General features: G+C 39.1%; 1 long non-coding RNA gene across 1 annotated transcript in view; it reads right to left on the bottom strand.

Annotated features, from left to right (window-relative positions):
- Window positions 1–18,933, bottom strand: part of LOC124873619 — a 48,190-nt gene extending 29,257 nt beyond the window's left edge. Inside the window, exon 1 of the long non-coding RNA XR_007039587.1 lies at window positions 18,815–18,933. This is a non-coding gene — a long non-coding RNA (uncharacterized LOC124873619). The remainder of the gene's footprint in view (window positions 1–18,814) is intronic.
- Between the last annotated feature and the right edge of the window lie 1,851 nt (window positions 18,934–20,784).

The following is a 20,784-nucleotide window of genomic DNA, read 5'->3' as shown; positions in this document are numbered from 1 at the left end:
ATCATACAATTATTAATATAGAGATAAGATCAACTTTATCATCTCCCTGGGGGGAAATAAAACATTTCAGCAGCAGGACAGGTTAAAGGTGCACCTCTAGTAAGGTAATAGTAGGAATGATAAACAAAGAAATAATAGAAACAAGAATAAATTGCCATAAATAAAAAGTGAACAAAATTACAAACAATATAGTACAGAATTATTTAAAAATTTAGACTGTAAAATGCTTTCAAAAAATAAAATTTTGGAAAAAATTGGAAAAAACTCAAAAAAATATATATACACAACTAGAAACTCTAGACAAGATACACTACAATAATATAAGCACTATGTACATGGAAGGAAGTTGTAAATGAGGTGAATAAGTGTTTGCTGTATTGCACATGATGTCAGTAGCCTAAGCCTAAATGATCATCTACAACACTCCCCATCTGTGGAGAAGTTCTCTGGTGTAGCAGCAGGAACCAGAGCTGCTCACATTCCAGGCTGGTGCTGAAAGCAGAAGGAACCACGCATTGATCTGCTTGGGAACATCTCTTTGGTCGCACTGTGATCTACCTGTGATCTACCTTTCAACACTCCTCTCTTCTCCTCCACCAGCAGGCTCTACTCCTGTTCAGTTCAATTTTCCCCACCTTTTTGACTCCGTTTTGTTTTGGTCATTTTACCAAACTAAACCTCATTATACAAGAAGGCAAGGACAGTAAAATGCTGAATTTTAATTTTAATATGAAATAGAAGCAGAATGAAAACGACCAGCATGGCAAGTAAACATAATCAGTCAGTCAGTCATTTTCTACCACTTATTCCATAGTGGGTCACGGAGGAGCTGGTGCCTATCTCCAGCAGTCTATGGGCGAGAGGCAGGGTACACCCTGGACAGGTCGCCAGTCCATCGCAGGGCAACACACAAACACACACTCATTCATACACCTAAGGGCAATTTAGAGTTACCAATTAACCTAACAGGCATGTCTTTGGATTGTGGGAGGAAGCCAGAGTACCCGGTGAGAACCCACAAACTCCATGCAGAAAGACCCCAGCCGGGAATCGAACCCAGGACCTTCTTGCTGCAAGGCAACAGTGCTACCAACTGCGCCACTGTGCAGCCCTAAACATAATATTAATATATTATGATTTGCTTAAACATAATATTAAGCAAATCAAAATAATGATGAGCATGTAAATAAGCTACGTTCAAACATGTTGATGCTGTGTGACAATTGATATAATCTTGCTAAGTTTTATCATCATGATTTACACATTTCAGAATCCAGTCCAAATTCTATCATCAGTTACTTTCTCTCTATTGTTTACTAGGAGCACACCTAGCAACGGGGTCAACCACACCTAGCAACGGGGTCAACCACAGCTCACTAAGATAGGAAGTTCTGTCATCTCCTCGCTCAGAGTCACTCTCAGCAGTGAACAGAATCCCCCTTAAGCTAGCAGTCTTTGCCAAGGCTAAGACAGGAGCTCTCTGAGAGGACTTTGAGAATTATTTTGAATATGGGCCCAGTTGCTTACTTTTTATGCTACCTCCTCCAACTTTAAAACATTTACTTTTGTAATCATTTACTGCTGAATTTGAACAAATGCCAACATTACAGAAGCCTATTGCTTGGCCCCAATCAACACCTAATTGTGCATTCTCTTATGACTATTTATATTTCTGCATATATTATATTTTTCAAAGGAAATCAAAAACTATAAAATTTTTGGAATATGCAACATAGTCCAGTTCCAAAGCTAAATTAGTGTAAAACATTTTAAAGAAGGTCCAACAGAATCCACCAAAACATTGTTCCACATTACACAGTTTAAAACCATCTGAAATGATTTAAGAAATGTAGCTAGAGCAGATTAGTTTCCCTTTTAAGCTCTGAACCATCTCCAGTTCTCACATACAGTACAGTCGCCTGCATGTAAGAAATTCTTTCCCCACGCTTTACTTTTTCTGATCTTATCCAATTTTCCTTCTTATCTTTCTTCTTTTCAGGTTATAGAGGAATGTCAAAGTCCTCTGAAAGGCTTTGAGCAGCTTTACATTCCAGCCTGGATGTCTGTGTCAAGGGCAGCAGGTTAGACAGGCTGGCGGAGGCTCGTGACTCCTCTGGTGACAGATGGGAACTGGACCCAGCGTAAAGAACCTTTGTCTCCAGAACTTCTAAACCCCAGTTTAGCTCAGATTGACACCATGAGTGAAGCTTGCAAATAAAAATGTCTTTCAATAGTCAGACTTGGGCTGAAGAATGCATTTGTCTTGCTGCTTACTTATACACATTATACCTAAGGGTGTAAGAAGATCCCATAACATTAGATCTCTCGTTATTAAATTATTAAAACAATTATTATTGCTTTGTTAACTTTTAAGAGATGGCTGTTTCATTTCCTATAAGAAACAAACCTTTTGGATGAATGGAAGTAATTTAAAATCTAAATCTGCCAGGGACATGAATAAACGTAGGCTTAACTGTATATTTGAAACTCTTATTTTTCAGTAATTAGAGCAGTGGGTCTTGACTTACCCTGCTGTGTTGATGGAGTCAGCTCGTCAGATTGGCTGACAACACTGTACAGGAGCATTAAAGAACCTTCCATCCCTTTTCAACTGTTTGTGTGGCAGCATTTTGGACATTTTGGGTAGAAAAAAACAACTACAGATAGTATGAGCCATCTGTTTGCACTGTGCAAAAAGAGAGTTTTTATTGAAGTCATCAAACCTGCCAGATGCATGGCCATATTAGAGATATTGCGATGATTTTTGAAGCCGTTTTAGGCTAACAACGGATGTTTTTCTGAATATTTTTAAGATGTTTCAATGAAAACAATTTAGAAAAGCACCAGACAGACCAAAATGTTCTGTGGTATATATGACCACATTTAATCCGGAATTAGGAACCATGTGCTTTTCCCTTACTTTATTTCAGTTTACTATTGTGCCTTATACTAAGTTACTACACCTCGGACGACCTGAAGACTTGGAAGTCTACTATAGATTTGAAATAAATGAATCAGAAATGCAACATAATGTGTTGTGTTGTGCTTGTCATGGAAGTACTGATTTGAGCACTGATTTCCATAAAAAATCTAATACGGATGTACAGTTTATGTTTTCAAAATGTGCAAACGTGCAAAATGAAACAAACAGGAGTTGTCTTAACATGACCATCATTAATCAAGCAGAGCTTAAGCTTTTGGGAGTTATTAGAGGACATGTTTCTTCAAAACCCATTTCAAATGTCTGCCTCAGGCAACTGAAGTATGTCGACATATTCTACAAATCTAGTCAATAAGAGGCCACAACTCTTGATTAAGCAGGAAATAAAAGATCACAAACATATCCTGAAGTACACAGACTGACACACACAGATAAACAGTCTCTTTTAATCACAGGAATCCTGACCGGGAGCATTCCTGTCACACTGAGTTAGCGCCATTTGCTTATTAGAGCAAACAATGGTTTCTGTCCATTTCATTTTCATAAGCTAACTGATTATAGAGCTTATACTCTGTACCCAGTCCAACATGTTGCATTTTGTCTGCTTTCCCACATGCAACAGGCACAGTGATGCATGTGACATTGGTGAAAGAGCTGTCTGATTTCCTTCTAACGCTGCTCAGGTTCTCAATCCAACACCACTGCAGATGTTTTATTGACTTTCAACACATAATGTTTTCTGCTATATTGATAATGACTGAATGGGATGCAAACACAGAGGATGATTCATGTTATTTTTCAAAGATGGAGATGATGTGAAAGAAAGCTTTCTGCTGCTCCTTAAACACCACTGGTGTGCCTGTTCACATGATAAACCACCCTTGCAGGTTTTATTGCTACAATACCTTCGATGAGTCTCTCCTCAGAGCTGCTCTGATTACTCACTGCACCTGAAAAGCTTCTTTGCTATCATTTTTACATGATTGTTGACTCTGTGTTATGTGCTCAGTGACTCCAGCTGAAAAGACAGATGGCAAGCATCTAAACAGTACACAACGGGTGAAAATAAGTATTGAACACGTCAATATATTTATTAGTTTAAATATTCCTAATGGGGCCATTGAGATCAATTTCACAACAGAGAAAACAACCCAAGTAATCCACACATGCAAATAAATCAAAGCAAATTAGTCCACAAATTAAGTTGTAAGTAAGATTCTGATTGATGTATTGAACATATGAAAAACAGGATGTGTCAAAAGGCAAAGAAAGCCAAGAACTCAGCTGAAATATGTAAGTATTTGGAAAGTATTCCTGCTGCTATGTGAAAATCAATATCAGATGGTTTAATATTAACTGATGGCCTATAAACAGATTTCTCATCACCGAAATATTTTACAGTGTTATGATTGGCAATAGCAAAAAATACCTTCGTCAAAGGTCCTGCTGTTGCCAAACACCCTAACAGCAATGGCTGCAGCTGCATTTCTAAACTTCTGAAGGTTCAAGGAAGTATTGTTGGAGCCACAATAATCCAGAAGTTGAGACGATTAAAATTTACCATAAACCAGCCACGACCAAGTCTCCCTTGCAAGAAATTTGACAGCGAAGTCAGAAAAAAAATCTAAACGTTTTTCCCAGAGCCAAGGACCACTCGTAGAAAACTTAGGTCAGACCTGGAAATATCAGGCATAGTTTTTCCCATCAAAACAGTACACTCAACCACAATGGCCATGTTTTCAACAAGATATTCTTTAAACAGGTCAAAATTGGTCTCCCAACAGAGGCTAAAACACAACCCTGAGGGACTCCACATGAACAATCATTATTCTCTGGCTAAATAAGATTCTTACAAAACTGAAACTTGAATCCGGAAAATAGACCATAAAATTATAACAAAACTATCTTTATTAACATTTGTAACAAGCAACAGCACCCCAAATAAAAAAAATGAAAAACATGCACAAACACAGAGAATTTCAACAGCATTTATCATCTGACCCCAGACTGGTGCGGTATTGCTGAAACTCTGTTGTTTTGTTTTGGGGGAAAAAAAGAAAATCTACAGTTGCAACTGTATTGTGTTGGCTTGTTAATGTCTGTGTCTGTGTTCAGAAGTATTTGCCTGTGTGAGACGGAGACTGTACGAGATTGTTTGTGCGTTGCCTGATATTGTGTCTGTGTTTGTGTGTTTCCAGGAGGAGGAAACAGGGGGACGTTTGCAGCAGAATAAAATAAAGGAAACGGGAAGGAAATGACAAACGCTTGCTCTCTGAGAGTCCGCTCTCCGTTCATCATCCTGTGTGGAAACTTCAACTCACAAATACATACATACATTCACATTGTATTATTGTTATTGTTTAAACAAAAATCAACACAGTCTGAGACATTGAATGATTAATATTAAAATTTTGATATTAGGGAAAAGACCGAAGAGGCTTGCAGTGAGGAAGTGGAACTGAAGGACAGACTGATGTAAAAGAGAGATTGAGGAACCTGTGAGCAGACGAAGAAGAAATAAATGACACAGGAAATGCTAAATGGTGTTTAGTTTCTGGTATGCCACATTACAAGTCTCGAGTATAATTTTTCTTTCATTCAGCAATCATTTGTCATTCACACACACACAAACACTCACCAAAACCATTTGAAAGCTTGTTCTTGAAGGCATATTGCATTTCAGCACAACTGGTTAAGTGAAATAATCAGAGCACATTGAACAGCTGAACTAAGGCCAAATAATCAATTTCTCCTCAAACTTCAGAGCGAGTCAGTGTAGGAAGCGAGTTATTCCCCTCTGATAACCCAGAGATCAGCAAAAACACTGTGACAGCAAAAACATTGCATCCCTGGATCAAATACAGCCTTGGCATATTTGCTATTGTTTTCTTTAACGAGCCAGTAACACCCGATCAGCCGCACTGGCGATTTGAATCACAGAAAGGCCTCCCTGATTCAACAAAACTTCTCTTTGACAAAGCGTGATTCATCCAAAAAGTGCGGCTGAAAACAAGAAAGGAATGCCAACGGAAGGTGAAAGGTCATCGAAAGAATGTCATCGCTGCAGCTGTTATTATAAACTCCTACATGAATGTGCATAGCTTTGTGTATGTGTGAGCACACAATCACTTATTAAACAGATATGTTTTTATTGATTTTCTCAACCTTCATAGAGGGTTTTCCTCATTCCTGCTTAACTGGAAACAATCAGATGTTCCCTGTCTTAGATTGAGCTGTAAAGCTTCTCATGTGCCCATGATTGACAGCACCTCATTAAGATTAATTGTGTTTTGGGTATGTCAAAGCCTAATTCTCTGCAACAATCACTGTAGGATTTTCACCAAAGACTTGACTTTCAATGAAACTTTTGATCAGCAAACTTCAACATAAGCATTTTCAGATTGACGCAGACTGAAAAACAGTGCCTATCATTAAGGTTTCATGCTCCTTAAGCTTATTTGCATTTTGTCAAGTCACAATTACAATCTTTTATTTTATTGTGACTTTATGAGAGAGATCAACACGAAGTAGAACATTGTGTAGTGGAAGAAAAATGATGTATGGGTTTTTCTGTCTCTACTGGATGGGTAGATGGAGAGCATCGCAAACGATCAGTTTTCAAGTCTTAGCCCAAGTTCTTAATTGGATTAATGTCTGAACTTTGACTGGACCATTCAAACACATAAATGTGCTTTAATCTAAACCATTCAATTGTAGCTCTAGGCTGTGCTATCCTGCTGGTTGTGGATCTGCCCCAGTCTCAAGTCTTATGCAGTCCTTAAGTTTTCTTCCAGTATTGTCCTGTATTTTTCTCCATTCAGCTTACCTGTCCCAGCTGAAGAAAAGCACGCCCACAGTATGATTCTGATGCCTTCAAGTGTCATCGTGAGGATGATGTGTTCAGGGGAAGTAGCGGATTTTATTATGGGCAATATGGCTTATTGCCCAGGGTACCAATTTGTTAGGGGTACATGTGCCCGGGAAAGCAAAAAAGCTCTACCCGAACCTGCTTTCATTGCATAATTACACATCCAGCATATGGGGAGTAAGTTAGTAAGTAACATTTTATTTCTAAAGCACCTTTCACAGACATATACATCACAATGTGCTTCACAACGGCAAAGCAATTAAAACACAAAACACATTAAGCGAAGGCATGTCTGAATAAAAGTGTCTTTGGTTGTTTCTTAAACGAGTCTGTGACAGTGGGAGAGTGTTTCAGAGCCTTGGAGTCACCGCCTGAAAAGCGCTGTCTTCACAGGTTTTAAAATTGGTTCATGGTACCACCAACAACATTTGACTCGAAGACCTCTTGTGCTATGCACAATTTAAGCAAGAAAATATGACTCGCTAATGACTCGAAGGTGAATCTGAATCAAGATTTCTATTTGGTGATACAGTATAGGTTTTTTTTTTACAGTTGCACCTTACATTCAAAACATTTTGCTTGTAGGCCAGAAACTTTGATAACCATGATTTGGTAGGTATTTGCAGTTGTGTGATGCTCTTTTTCTTGGACAAGGGACTGAACAATGCTCGGGGGAAATGTTTAAAGCTCGGCATATTGTCTTATAATCTAACGCTGCTATAAACTTCTCCAGAAGTTCATCCCTGACCTGACTGTTGTATTGTTTGGTCTTGATGATGCTGTCGTTTATAAATTAGGAGACCTCTGAAGACAGTTGGCTGCTCTGGTTTTTATTAAAGAGCATAACAGTAAAGCGGGCTAAATGGAAATGCACGCCACAGTTTTTATCTGTAAAAAATGTTGAAAACCAAGTATATATATTTTTTGCCACTTCAGAGTTGTGTTCTAATTTTTGCCAGTCTATCACATAACATCCAAACAAAATATTAGAAGTTCATGGTTCTAACATGACTAATTCGGTTAAACGGTTAAAAACAAGGTATGGACATTTTTGTTAAGGCAATGTACAAATATATATATCTGTCAATCCACTATTACCTACCATCTCATCCTCATTTAGCACAATTTTCATTTAGTGAAAATGAGCCAAATTTTGGCTGTTTAGGATTAAAATCCAACTTATTCATTGTGGACTCATCCACTTTTCTATCCCTCCTTGTTTGACCTTTAAAACATTAAGTTTAATGTAATAATACCCGGGTGAATCTAAATAATTATACAAATAACAATAATTTATTAGTTTTAGTTGTGCAACTCATATAGTTTCAACAGAACATTTTTTTCAAGTTCTTCTGTAAGTGTAAGTTGAAGAAAATAAAGATTTGTCTTTAGAGTTTGACCTGTGGCTCTTCAGTAAATGTGGAACAGTAACTGTAGACATTTTTTCAACGCCATGCATGTATTTTCATAGAACACATGATAGCTTCACTCCACCGCTGGCACAGAGAAAAACTGGAATATTAGCATAGGGATTCTTAATAACAAATCCTGTCTCTTACACCCAGCTGGTTTTTACTGGTAAAGGAAACTTTGCACCCTTTGCAAAGTCCACCCATCTCATTAAAACTTGCTGCTCTAAGCAAATGATGTCAGGTGGCTCTTTAACGGAAAACCTCCTGCTGAATAGAAAGCCGGTGTTTTTAATGTTCTTAGAAGCTGCAGCAGGGAACAACTTTAACTGCTGTATAGCTGGAATAACAAACTCCCATGAGGAAAGTCAAATATCTCTGAGCATGTGTGGAAACTGTTGCATAAATCAGCTATGATGAAGTATGTGTTCAGCACAGTTAAACCTCCATTAAATCATGCACTGCCACTTTAAGGCTCACCTCCAGGTAAGTCAGCAGACAATGTGGTGATAGCAGCAGCCAGGCATGAGGTGTGCTTCGTCAACTGCATGTGCCTCATGAGACCTTGTGATATGTTAATTCCACAGAGGTAACATCATGTGGAGGTTGGGTGGTCAAGGAGAGATTAAAGTTTGGACGTGGAAGTCCAACAAGGTTGCTCTGTTTTCTGCTGCGGCTCATGGTCTGCGTCTTAAGAGGCTTTAACAGGCTTGGAAGGGATCAGCTGCCATCTGTCTAAATCCTGAACAACCAATCACATATGGTTGGTGGCAACATGTTGACACTGCCGTTGTGATGTGATGCTTCCTGAAGCTCTTTCATTTGTATATGAAAACGACTCGGTTAAAATATCTATACCAGTCAAAAACCTGCACCTAATCTGCCACTCATTCAATGGATCATTCGTTTGTTTTCCTTCCCTATTTGCAGAGAAGATCACAGTTCTTCATATGATTTGAGTTTAAAATCAACATTGCATTTCAGGATCTTAAACCCTCTTCCATATACCTGCAGCAAAGTTGCACATTGGTTTTGTTTTTGTTTCGATGTGATCCCTAGGCGTGAGTTTAAGACAGATCGACAGAACAAAAACGTTTACCAATTTCTGAGAACAGTAGGGGTATTTACTATTGGAGTAACTTTGGCACATGTTTTAAACCAACTTACTGTAGCTTTACTGGCTTGCCAGTGTATTCGCACCTAGTGGACACTTTTGTTTTTCTCACATCAGAGCAAGAAAGTTTAGTAAATCTTCTTAAGGATTTATAAAGCAGAGGACAGTTGTGAAGTGGGAAAGGTTTCCAATGTTTTCTACAAATAAAAATCTAGGAAGTGTAGCATTTTTGTGTATTCAGCATTAAGGTTTTGCCAAAGATTTTAAAATGGATTTAGACATAAACTTTGACTGGGCGATTCTAAGACATGAATATGCTTCTATCTATATTATTTAATTTTATCTCTTTATAAGATCACTGTCCTGCTGGAAGGTGAACCTTCACCACAGTCTCAAGTCTTTTGCCATCTCCAAGAGGATTTCCTTTCATTATCATGTTGGTTAAATCTGAGACTCTTGCAGACAACATTTATGGACACAAAAGAGAAGTTTGAAAGGACAATAATGAATGATAGGATGATTCTTTTGGGTTTACAGGAGAAATACAGGACAACACTGAGGAGGAGATGTAAGTTATTATGTGAAGCAAGGATGACTGAGATGTGTGTTAAAAGATTGACAAGCAGACAAATTCCGACCGTTGTAGAGATGGTGGGAAACCAGGGCTGAGGCTGAGAGTGAGTGATAGATTAAGGATCCTGACAGCGTGTACCAGAGAAGACGTTTTGAGGTGAGTTCTCCAAAGAACTCAGAGAACAAAGAAGCAGAGCAGTGGAATCCAGGAACTGAGCTTGAGCAGAAAAACTGGTTCCCTGAAGGGAAGACAACAAGGGGTAAGTATAGAAACGTAGGCAGAGAGAAGAAGTAGTCCTGAATACCACTCTTGTGAGCAAAACAATCTGGCATCTGCCTAAGGAAACCGCTCCCCTTTAGGCTCCTCCTAATTGGACTGGATGAGCTCCATCTGTGAGGACACACCTGCTGGTCACACGAGCAATCAGAAGAGGCAGGAGACACAAACACGCAGCGAACTACATACAACCCTGTGGAAATGACAACCGCATTGCCCTGTATGCAGATCCATTCATCTTTTCTGTCCCTGCTGAATAATATATTATTATAGTATTAATACTATATTAATATAGTATTCCCACAGCATGACGCTGCTCACACTCTGTTTCACAGGGAGTTTGGTGTGTTCAGAGTGTTAGTTTTCTGCTATACACTGTATTTTTTTTTACAAAAACCTACATTTTGATTTGACCTTCCCAGAGCACCTTCTGCCATGTCTGCTGGGTCAAAGACATGGCAAACGTGGAAAACTGCATACAGGACTTCTTATGGTTTTATTATTGCCATTTTCCATAAGGAACAGATTGGTGGAGTAATCAACTAATAGTTGCCCTGTCAACAGATTATTCCGGCTGAGTTGTGGACCGCTGCAGCTCCTATAGAGTTACATAGAGCCACTTGGCTGCTTCTCAAAAAGATGCTCTCCTTGTCCGGCCTGTCAGTTTAGGTGGACAGCCATGTCTTTTTATATCACACAGTAAAACTATGTTGATTAGCTTTAAAACGGGAAGTCAAAAATGTTTAGACGCCTTGTCAATCAATGCCTTTATAAGTGAAATGTTACAAAGAGCATCCAAACCAAGGCAAAGTTTCTTGCTCAGCTCTCACTGCAAATGTTGGCTTGATCCTGGTGACACACAGCCATGCACAGAACTGATCAATACAGAGAGGTCGGGCTGTACCTTTCTGTCGGATACGGGTCACAAATTCAATGGAACATTCAAATTGGATTTGTCTAATCAATGGCTAGTAGCTCCCTAAATCTGCCTCTGAAAATATGTTAGCCTGTAGAAAACCCAAAGGGTTGAGGCATGAGCTATCTGAATGCAGTCTTATAGAGCCACCTTTGGGGTTTTGATAACATGTCATATACTGAGATAACACAACATTGTATAGCTGCAGCAGGATATTTTTCCAGCAGCTTAAATAGAAACATCCAACATGCTAAGAAGGATGGCCGAGGTCTTCCTCTGTCCATGCCTGTATTTAAAACAGGAAATTCACACATGTGCCCCAGTTTCCTCACATAAGTGAAAACCTGAAAAAGTTGGGCAGAACACCTGGTGGATAAGCTTCTCTTCAATAAAAGGCCTTTGCAGGCTGTCTTCAACCCTCTGCTCAGACTATCAAGCTTGGGGTCACTTTATGATTTTCTTTTGCTCTTCTGTTATTATTCTATTTCCTCTGTGTGAACGGAAAGACCAAAATAGCCTTGCTGAAATCCATGGCTCTCCGGGGGCAAGGCTTTTGTGTCAGCTAGTGAAAAACAAGAGCAGAGTCGGCTGAATGGGACTCTGTGAAAAGCAGAGTTTCAAGGCCTCATACGGCTCAGTCCTTGGATACAGACACGGCTCATTAAATGGTCAGACTGTGTGGTGTCCAACTGAGAAGTGTCATATGAGACAATCAGCTGTATTTTACAGACCCAACTGGGAGCTGCAGTCAAGTTTAATGATGGGTTCACAGATAAAATTATTCTGCAAAGTGCATGTGGTGTGTGAGGATGAAGAGATTAACTGGGAAACTAATGGATGGCATGTGACTTTTCTGCAGCCTTGTCATCTGACGGTGCATGCTAGAAGCATGACTGAAATGTATTCAAATGAGATAAAAAGGTCAACTTAACATTTGGTTATACCATCAATTCTCTTGCAAGTGTAGGATTCTGTCATTTGGTAATAGCAGTATGTTTTAAATAAAACAACTGAAAATAAACCCCAACATTTTTCATGCATGCAAACAGTTGTTAAATTAATGCACATTTCAAGTCCTCCGGCTGTGTATGTAGATGAAATCCGCAGTCCTCCAAACTGTAGAAACTGTTGGAGTTCTAGTTATTATATGTTTGTATTAGGGCATCTTGTGTTCTATGGTAATGTTTTCAACACTTGCTATTGTCTATTTGCACACAGGAATCCGCTGAACTGTTGAGGGACAACACTAATTATTTAATAGTTGTATTCCCAAGTTTTAGAATTAGAGATGCACTGATCTTTCGACCAGATATTGGAACAGGCCGATTTTCCCCTGGCTGACTCCACTGTCAGCAGGTCAATTGCTAAACAATCAGATTAATCATTAAACGTCTCATAACTGAGAATTTACAAAATGTTCTCTCCATAAATGCACTGATCAACAACACTGTGATGCACCTTTCGGATTTCAATAAAAATTAGAAAAATGTTTGGAAGAAATGATTTGATGCATAAATAGAAATACTTTTGTATTTTCATTATTTCCTGTTGGATTTACTAGTACCTCTATCAAAGAACCTTTAGCACATATGTTTTTCTCTTCTATGTTTTATAGTTCCAAGAAAAAGAAAAGAAAATCAGTGCAAATTGGAACTACCATGTCAGACCTTAGGAAAATGGTATCAGCCAGAAAAGCCCGGCTGGTGCATCTCTATTTAGAAACAATTTTAAAAGGTTAGGTAGGTGGTTACTGAATATGGGCCTGAAAATATATCTGCGACCAACTCAAATTAGATTGGGGCCAAATACATGTTTGCTTGCTGTCTGCCAAAACCACCGAGTATTATTGGGGTTGTTTAAAAACAGAAAAACATTCAAGAAAACGGGTGTGAAGTGCTCAAAACTACTGTCCTGTTATCCAGTATCAGATCATTTTGGCCAAACCAACGTGGGCAGCTAACACACATCTAACATATCTGTCCAAAAATCTTATAATGACATAATTCTTTTTTATTTACTTGCTGAAATAGGTCCAAGGGTTGCGTTTATGTGATATTTGTGTTAATTATAAAGATCCAAACATAAAAATCCCTCAGAAAAGCATTTTATTTATCTCAGTGCATTGAGAGTAATGCAACTGGCTACTTGATTGTGTTGATTTAGGACCGAGGTCAAGGTATTACAATGCAATGTATTACAAAGCAACATATTTAAAAGCATTGTAAAACAACACAGCGGTGTGTAACACAATCCAGTGTAATGCAACACAGCGAACCGTAGCATAATGCAATGTCACATCACGCATTGTGACGTAATGCAACATAAGGCACTGTAGGAGAGTGCAGTAACACACTGCAGTGTAAAGTAATGCAAAATAATTAAGCGCAACACAACATATTGTAACGCAGCATAACATGACAGAACATACCGTAATAACGTAACATAATGTAACACAACTCATCACAACACACTGTACACAACATTCATGCTTCCATTTAAAACCTGTATACCTAAACCATGGCTGATGACTTTATTATTGGTTTTTGTTCAGTATTTCCATCAATTATGAAGGTAATCATTATAAAATGCTCAGATCTCACATATAATTTAGTTCAATTATACTTTACTACCTGAAGACATCCTATTACACTCTGTTCCCATTTATTTGGGTCAGTTAAGTCTTATATGACAGATGATGATCACTGATTGAACCATTATAACTCCCAGCAACCTCCTGTGGGAAGATTTTATTTGTTGGAGCCATATAACCACATGTCTGGTATTGTAAACTATGAGTACACAATAAAAAATTACTTTTTTTTTTTTAAAGCAAGTATTAATAGTTCCCCTGGTGAGTACGAATTGACGCACAGTGGTTACGAAACGCCCCTCTTTAAGCAGCTCCGTTTCATACCCGAAGAAATGTGCTACGAAGCATCTGCATAGATAAAAACGTACACATTCTTTGTAATAGCTTATATGTCTTTATTTAATGTCAAATTCAAATTAAAGTGCATTCTTTACATTATTCTGGACAATTCTTTAGGTCTCACACATATATATGTACTTATGCTCAACATGCTAGGGACAGCGGTCACATTCAACCGTACTCTGAAGTTCTCTTTCTGTGTGTCTTCGATGGCCTTTCCCAGATGTCATTCTGGTGGTGTCACAGGTTGACTAACACACCAACACTCTTTGACATGCTTTGCCCATGAAGGGCAAAGTGGATCAAATCTTCTACATATAGTTCACCTCTGCTTTGGCTAAGGTCTGTTGAACATAATAGTATGGTTACACTAAAAATCACCTTCAGCAGTGGTTTCTATCATTGAGGATTGTGATAATTACACAGTTTTGAGCCCCAATTGCAGACTAAAGTCTAGATACAGTATCTAATTATGAACCTATAAAGCAAGGGCATGCTGGGACATGTTGCTCTGTGCTACGCTTACATGAGATGCATTTATCTCTTTCCATCACCAAGGAAAGGTCACCACACCTCCATGCTCTGACTCAACCCCTCTGACGTCCCTCACGCTTCTGGTGAAACCGGAGCTAGGAACATTCACTGACAGCCCTTGTGCCTTCCCAGGTCCTCTGATGTATTATGAACAATACGATTTAATGGTTTAAAATTAAACTGTGTGTCTGCCTGGCAGTACTGGTGATCTAGAACAGTGATCGCCTGTGGCTTCGTTCACTGAGCAGTTCATTGGAAAGCTCGACTCTTCTGTCTCTGTCTCGTGTCAGAGTCTGACTGTCAAGCCCATTTACTGTTTGGGGGAAATCTGAGTGTACTTATACTGCATTCAGAACCACTTGCTCTGAGAATTATAGTGTTGTTACCTTTGACGAATGGTTTCCATATGTGAAACTGCCGACAGCACTGGCATGAACTCAAATAAAACTGTATACATGACTTCTACAGTGTAAGCATTTATGTTTATTCAGATACTCTTTACTCTTTCTTTGTATTTTTGTATATCATTTTCATTACAGTCAGTAATAAATTTTACGTACAGCAGACCAGATCTTTCTAAAAATATTTTTGCATACAAAATTCAATATGGCCACATATTTTTTTAAATTAAAGTAACAGTTTCCATTGAAAACATTTCAATTGCGGTTTCTGTCTATAATTATTAGGAAAACTTTGTATTATTTTTGATGATCAAGTTCACAGCTTTGCAGTGCTTCTTGGCAATGGTAGGTTCCCCCCCCCCCCGGTTTTCCACAGAGCTTGAGCATGAGGACATAGGATATGATGCACACAACTGAGGGGCCGACAAATCCCAGCGCTCCCATTGCCAACAAAAAGTTTCCAGCAGCTATCTTCTTGTGGCTTGGCCTAGTGACGTCATGGCAAGTCCAGAATCCCAGGTTTGGTATGTTTACGTCTTGATCATACAGGTAGAGAGGGATGGTGGAGAGCCACACCAACAGCCAGATTGTTTCAGAGATGGAAACTGATAAAAAGGTGCTCCTGTGCTTCTGGGACATAGGTAAGACCACAGCCCAGTAACGCTGCACACTAATGCAGGCAATGAAAGCTATGGATCAGTACAAGTTGCCATAGAAGAACGCCACTAACACTTTGCACAGCCCATTTCCATAGATCCAGTTGTTGCTGTTAAGGTGGTACGCTATTTTCAAGGGGACCCAGATGATAAACAGCAGGTCGGCCAGAGCCAGGTTGGCCATGAAGATGGACAATGGGTCCCCTTGTCTTTGTTCCACTGAAGCCCCTGTCCATCCCATCTATCGTGAGACCCATTTGCGTGGCACAGAAAAGCAGGACAAGCTGAAGCCATCGGATCCTCAAAGACATGACTGTAAATTTAGATGAAAAATGTGAATGTATGAGAGAGGGCGCTGCCGTTGATGACCATTGTATACCTGCATGACGTCACCAGATCACATGACCACGTCCAGCCACCAACCCAAGACAGTTTATTGGGCTACACGGTAGTACAGTTGGTAGTTCTGTTGCCTTGTAGCAAGAAGGTCCTGGGTTCAACTCCTGGCTGAGGGTCTTTCTGCATGGAGTTTTCGTGTCCTCCCCGTGCATGCATGGGTTCCAGTTTTCTTCCATTGTCCAAAACATGACTGTTAAGTTAATTGATTTTTCTACTTTGCCCTTTGTAAATGGTTGTGTGTCTGTGTTGCCCTGCGATAGACAGGCGACCTGTCCAGGGTGTACCCCGCCTCCAGCCCATACACTGCTGGAGATAGGCACCAGCTTCCCTGCGACCCACTATGGAAGAAACGGCAGAAAATGACTGACTGAATTATTTTTGGAAAGATTATGGATTTTTTTACGCTGCAGCTGAATCTTTTATAATTAATTTCATAAATTGTATCTTATGGAGCATCACAGAAAAAATAATGAATATGTATTTTGATACTTTTTTCTAATTTCTCTTAAGCTCAGTTGAAATTGTTAAATAAATGGTTCACAAACAAATGCTTGATAATTAACATGCATTTGGAGATCTAGGTAAGCTTAAGATGCTAGACAACCTCTGAAAAGTGCTGTGAACTACTTCTGGCAAAATAGCTGCAAAATATAAAATACTAAAGAACAAGAATTTTATTCCAGAGTCCGAGCACTAAACATTTATTGAATAATTTCATGTATGTAATTACATGCTCTGCTTTTTTTAATGTCCAGTGTACGTGTTATAAATCAATCTTTTTGGATGCCAGTTGTACGAATCTATATTTATTTGATGATAACTTCCACCAAAATAGCGTGTTAATTCTGCCTTTAGTCACATATATCAACTAAATGCATCCTCGACTTATTGCGGACTAAATGCAAAGAGATGGAGATGAAAATGTTATTTCATCCTTCTTTGACAAATTTGTTGTCAGTTAATTGTTTTGATCCTTTCCAGAACATAAGCACCAAAACTTTACTCCTTTCTCTTTTTTTTTTCTGTATGATAGATAAAAGAATATTAAATAATAATGAGAAGTTCAGGATGGATATTATTATTAATATAAAGGATAAGTGATCTGGTTATGGAATTGTGTTTTGTTTGGAAATCAAACTAAAAGACATAGTCCATAATAATAATGAAATTATTGCATAAAAAAAGAAAAAAAGTTTGATCCTTTATGTTGCTTTAATCTTCATTAATATGGTGCTTTGTAAAGTATTGACACCCCTTATCATTACCAACATTACTTTAACACATTTTGTAACATTACAACCACAAACGTCAGTGTATTTTATTGGGATTTTATGTGGAAAAAAAACAACAGTGAGATTTAGGAAAAATTAAACATAGTTTTTGAATGTATTTGCAATAAAATAGAAATAAATCTGCAGCAACATGATTGAGGCAGCATCATGCTGTGGTAAAGCTTTTTTTCAGCAGACAGGAAAGCGTGTTAGAGATGATGGAGAGATGGATGAACTGGACCGGACCGGACTAGGTAATCCTGGAAGAAAACCTGTTTTGTCACATTATGGTTTTGGGGCGGACCGAATCACAGACAAGAGCTAGGCAGCAGCATTTCGGATAGATCCAGAGCTTTATTCGAACGTAACAAAATACTGCAGGTACTGACCAGAATGGCGATCCAAAATTTACAAAAGACACTGCAGGAACATGTGGAACTCAAAGCATGGACGAGGGTAGTGAATGAAGAGGAACCAGCGGGCAACAAAGAACACAGACCAACTAATATACAGAGAGATGTGAGAGGGGAACAAAGGGCAGATAACCAAAGAAACAGGAAACAGGTGTGACAGGGACGCAGGGAGACAGAGGGAGCAGGTGAACCTAATATGAAGACTAAATCAAGAAGGAAAGGACTAATAACAATAAAGAGATACAGACCTACACAAAACTAAAGACAAAGATAAAATAACCCAAAGAAGCATAAGAAATCTAGAATAACCCAAAACTAAAAAGGTAACAGAGAAACTGGAGGAAACCCTGATTACAAAGTAAACAAACCTAAACCAACCCTAAAGGAACAAACTGAGAATGAAGCAGAGGAAACGAGGACAAGAATAAAAGTAAACAGTAACTAAAGCTAACCTATAAAGGAGGGACTGGAGAATAAAGATAAACTAGAGGAAACAAAGCTAAGAGGGACAATGAATGTAAAGGGGACTAAACTGAGTAATTAATAACTAAAAGAGGAAAACTAATGATGAGAGGAGAACACACTGGGAGGCAAAAGGAAACCAGAACTGTCAGAAAACAGAAAGCAATAAACATAAATACAGAACCTCAAACAAGAAACATCAAGCAAAACAAAACACAAAACCACAAACAAAGTCCAAAATGTCACATCCTCACATGTTTAGATTTGCAAAAGACTTGCGAATGGTGAGGAGGTTCAGCCTTCATGAGGAGAATGACCCTAAATATACAGCCAGATCTGCAAATGAATGGTTTAGATCATAGCATATTTACATGTTAGAATGACCCAGTCAAAGCCTGACCTAAATTCAGTTCAGAATCAGTGGCAAAAGCAAAAAATTACTGAAAGTAAATGCACAGGTTTGTATTTATAAAACAATTTAAAAATCATGTAACCTATCCTTACACCTCAAAACTATACACTACTGTGTATCACATAAAACCCCAATAAAATACACTGTTATTGTAGAATTACAAAAGTTACTTTTGCAAGGCACTGTAGCTTAGCATTTGTGATGGAAACTATTTCCTTCCCAGATGCACGATCTCTTACCTGAGAATCACTCTATCCAACAGTAGACTGAGAACCCACCTGAGTGTTTGTTTTGTCTGAAATTGGATGTGAAAAGTTAAATAAAAAGCTCTCTTTTGTAAATCCACTCATCAGCTTGGAAACTCTACAGCTTGAAACGTGTTGTGCAAACACTTTCAGACCTTTAGTTGAGCAAGTGGGCCGGCTACACGAGTGGCTGATAGCCAGTTAACCCTTGATGCTGCAGAGGTGGGACCCAACAAACCTTTTGTGAGAAAGTAGGTCAGAAAAAAAACGGACCTATAAAAGCAGCAACCAACTGTAAGAGGCATGAACGGCACACATGTGACCAATGGCTGTCTTTCTGTTCTCTCTTCGATAATCACATTAAAATGGGCTCGGGCTGATGATGTCATACAGTTATTGTGGTTTCAGGTTTTCGGGACTTCAAGAAGCTGCAGTTGGTGCTGACAGAAAAATGTCCTGCAAGAGGAAGAGAAAACTAACACTACACATCAACTTAACACACCATACCCATGGTGAAACATGGTAGAAGCAGTATCAGTATGAGACCTCTTGATTCTCCTTGTGACTTCCATGTTATGGAAACAGGGACGTGGCTGAGAGCTGATTGGAAGGCGGATGGAGTTAAATTCGAGGCAAATGTAGAAGAAAACTTGTTAGAAGCGGCATAAGGCTTGAGACTGGGATGGAGGCTCACCTTCCAGCAGGATAACGACCCTTAACAGACAGCAAGAGCTACAATGAATTGGTTTAGATTGTCTCAATCAGTCATCAGTCAGTCATTTTCTACCGCTTCTTCCATAGTGGGTGCCTATCTGGTGCCTATCTCCAGCAGTCTATGGGCAGGAGGCAGGGTACACCCTGGACAGGTCGCCAATCGATCGCAACCAATTCATGGTTGCTGTATTTTGTGAAGAACATTCCATAAACTTAACTTTTTGGCATATGTGCAAAACAATGTGGTGGAGAATTAACACTGCACATCGCCCTAAACACACTTTCCCCTTGGTGAAACATGGTAGTGGCAGCATCATGGTGTGGGGCTCTTTTTTTTAAGGGAGATGGGAAAGATAGTTGGAGTTGATGAGAAGACAGATGGAGCTACATGCAGGATAAGTCTGTAAAAAACAGTTGGTCTGTAAAAGACCTTCCAGCAGGACAATAACAGGAAACATGCAGTTGAATTGTTTATAAGAAATCATCTTTGTGTTTCTGGATGAACCAGTCAATTAGGTGTGAATAACTGCATGAGGCCTGATTCAGCCTGGTGTTCACTGTGAAAGGGAAGTGGCAGCTCGTCCACATTTAGAGCGACAGTAGCAGTCACCAAGTCACCCCTTCCTCTGACCAAAGGTCTCGTGAAGCGGCGTGAGATGCGTCTCTCTGGTTATATCACACGTCCAGCACAATGTTGTGACATCTCAGGAAGGGGACTGAGCTCATATTTTTTGGCTGGCACTTCCATTTACAGTGGTGATTTTTGGTGTAGTCATAGTAACGGGCAACACAACAACTGCAGACTGGCTGAATTCATGAGAGTATCTTCAGACGAAAGGTGCAGGATTCAAAGCATTTGGCATTGACAGACATGGATTTAAACCTCTGAAGATGATCTGGAATGCCAAAGGTCGTATCAGATCCTTGTGATGCTCTGGAAATCTGTGCTTGTGCCAACATCCTTATGTGTGGCCCGTTGTCCCTGAGGCCGGATGAATGAATGGACATTCATAAGCTTGGCTAAATGTCTTACATCCTGCTCTCTGAAAGGTATTTACCTTGAAATGATCAAGATTTATTCTAGCCTTTTAATGGAATTACACATTTACAGCCATGACAAATACCAGGGACAACTGCTTTGGTCTTGTAGCTTATATATAACTTTTATTCCACAGTGATCTCAACTTAAAGCTCTTTCTGCAAGTGCTGGCTCATATTTACATAAACATGACAAAAACACAAGCAGCAAG

Source organism: Girardinichthys multiradiatus, chromosome 9, assembly GCF_021462225.1.
Source record: "Girardinichthys multiradiatus isolate DD_20200921_A chromosome 9, DD_fGirMul_XY1, whole genome shotgun sequence".
In the NCBI taxonomy this organism is placed as follows: Eukaryota; Metazoa; Chordata; class Actinopteri; order Cyprinodontiformes; family Goodeidae; genus Girardinichthys; species Girardinichthys multiradiatus.
This window is presented reverse-complemented; position numbering and strand designations above follow the sequence as displayed.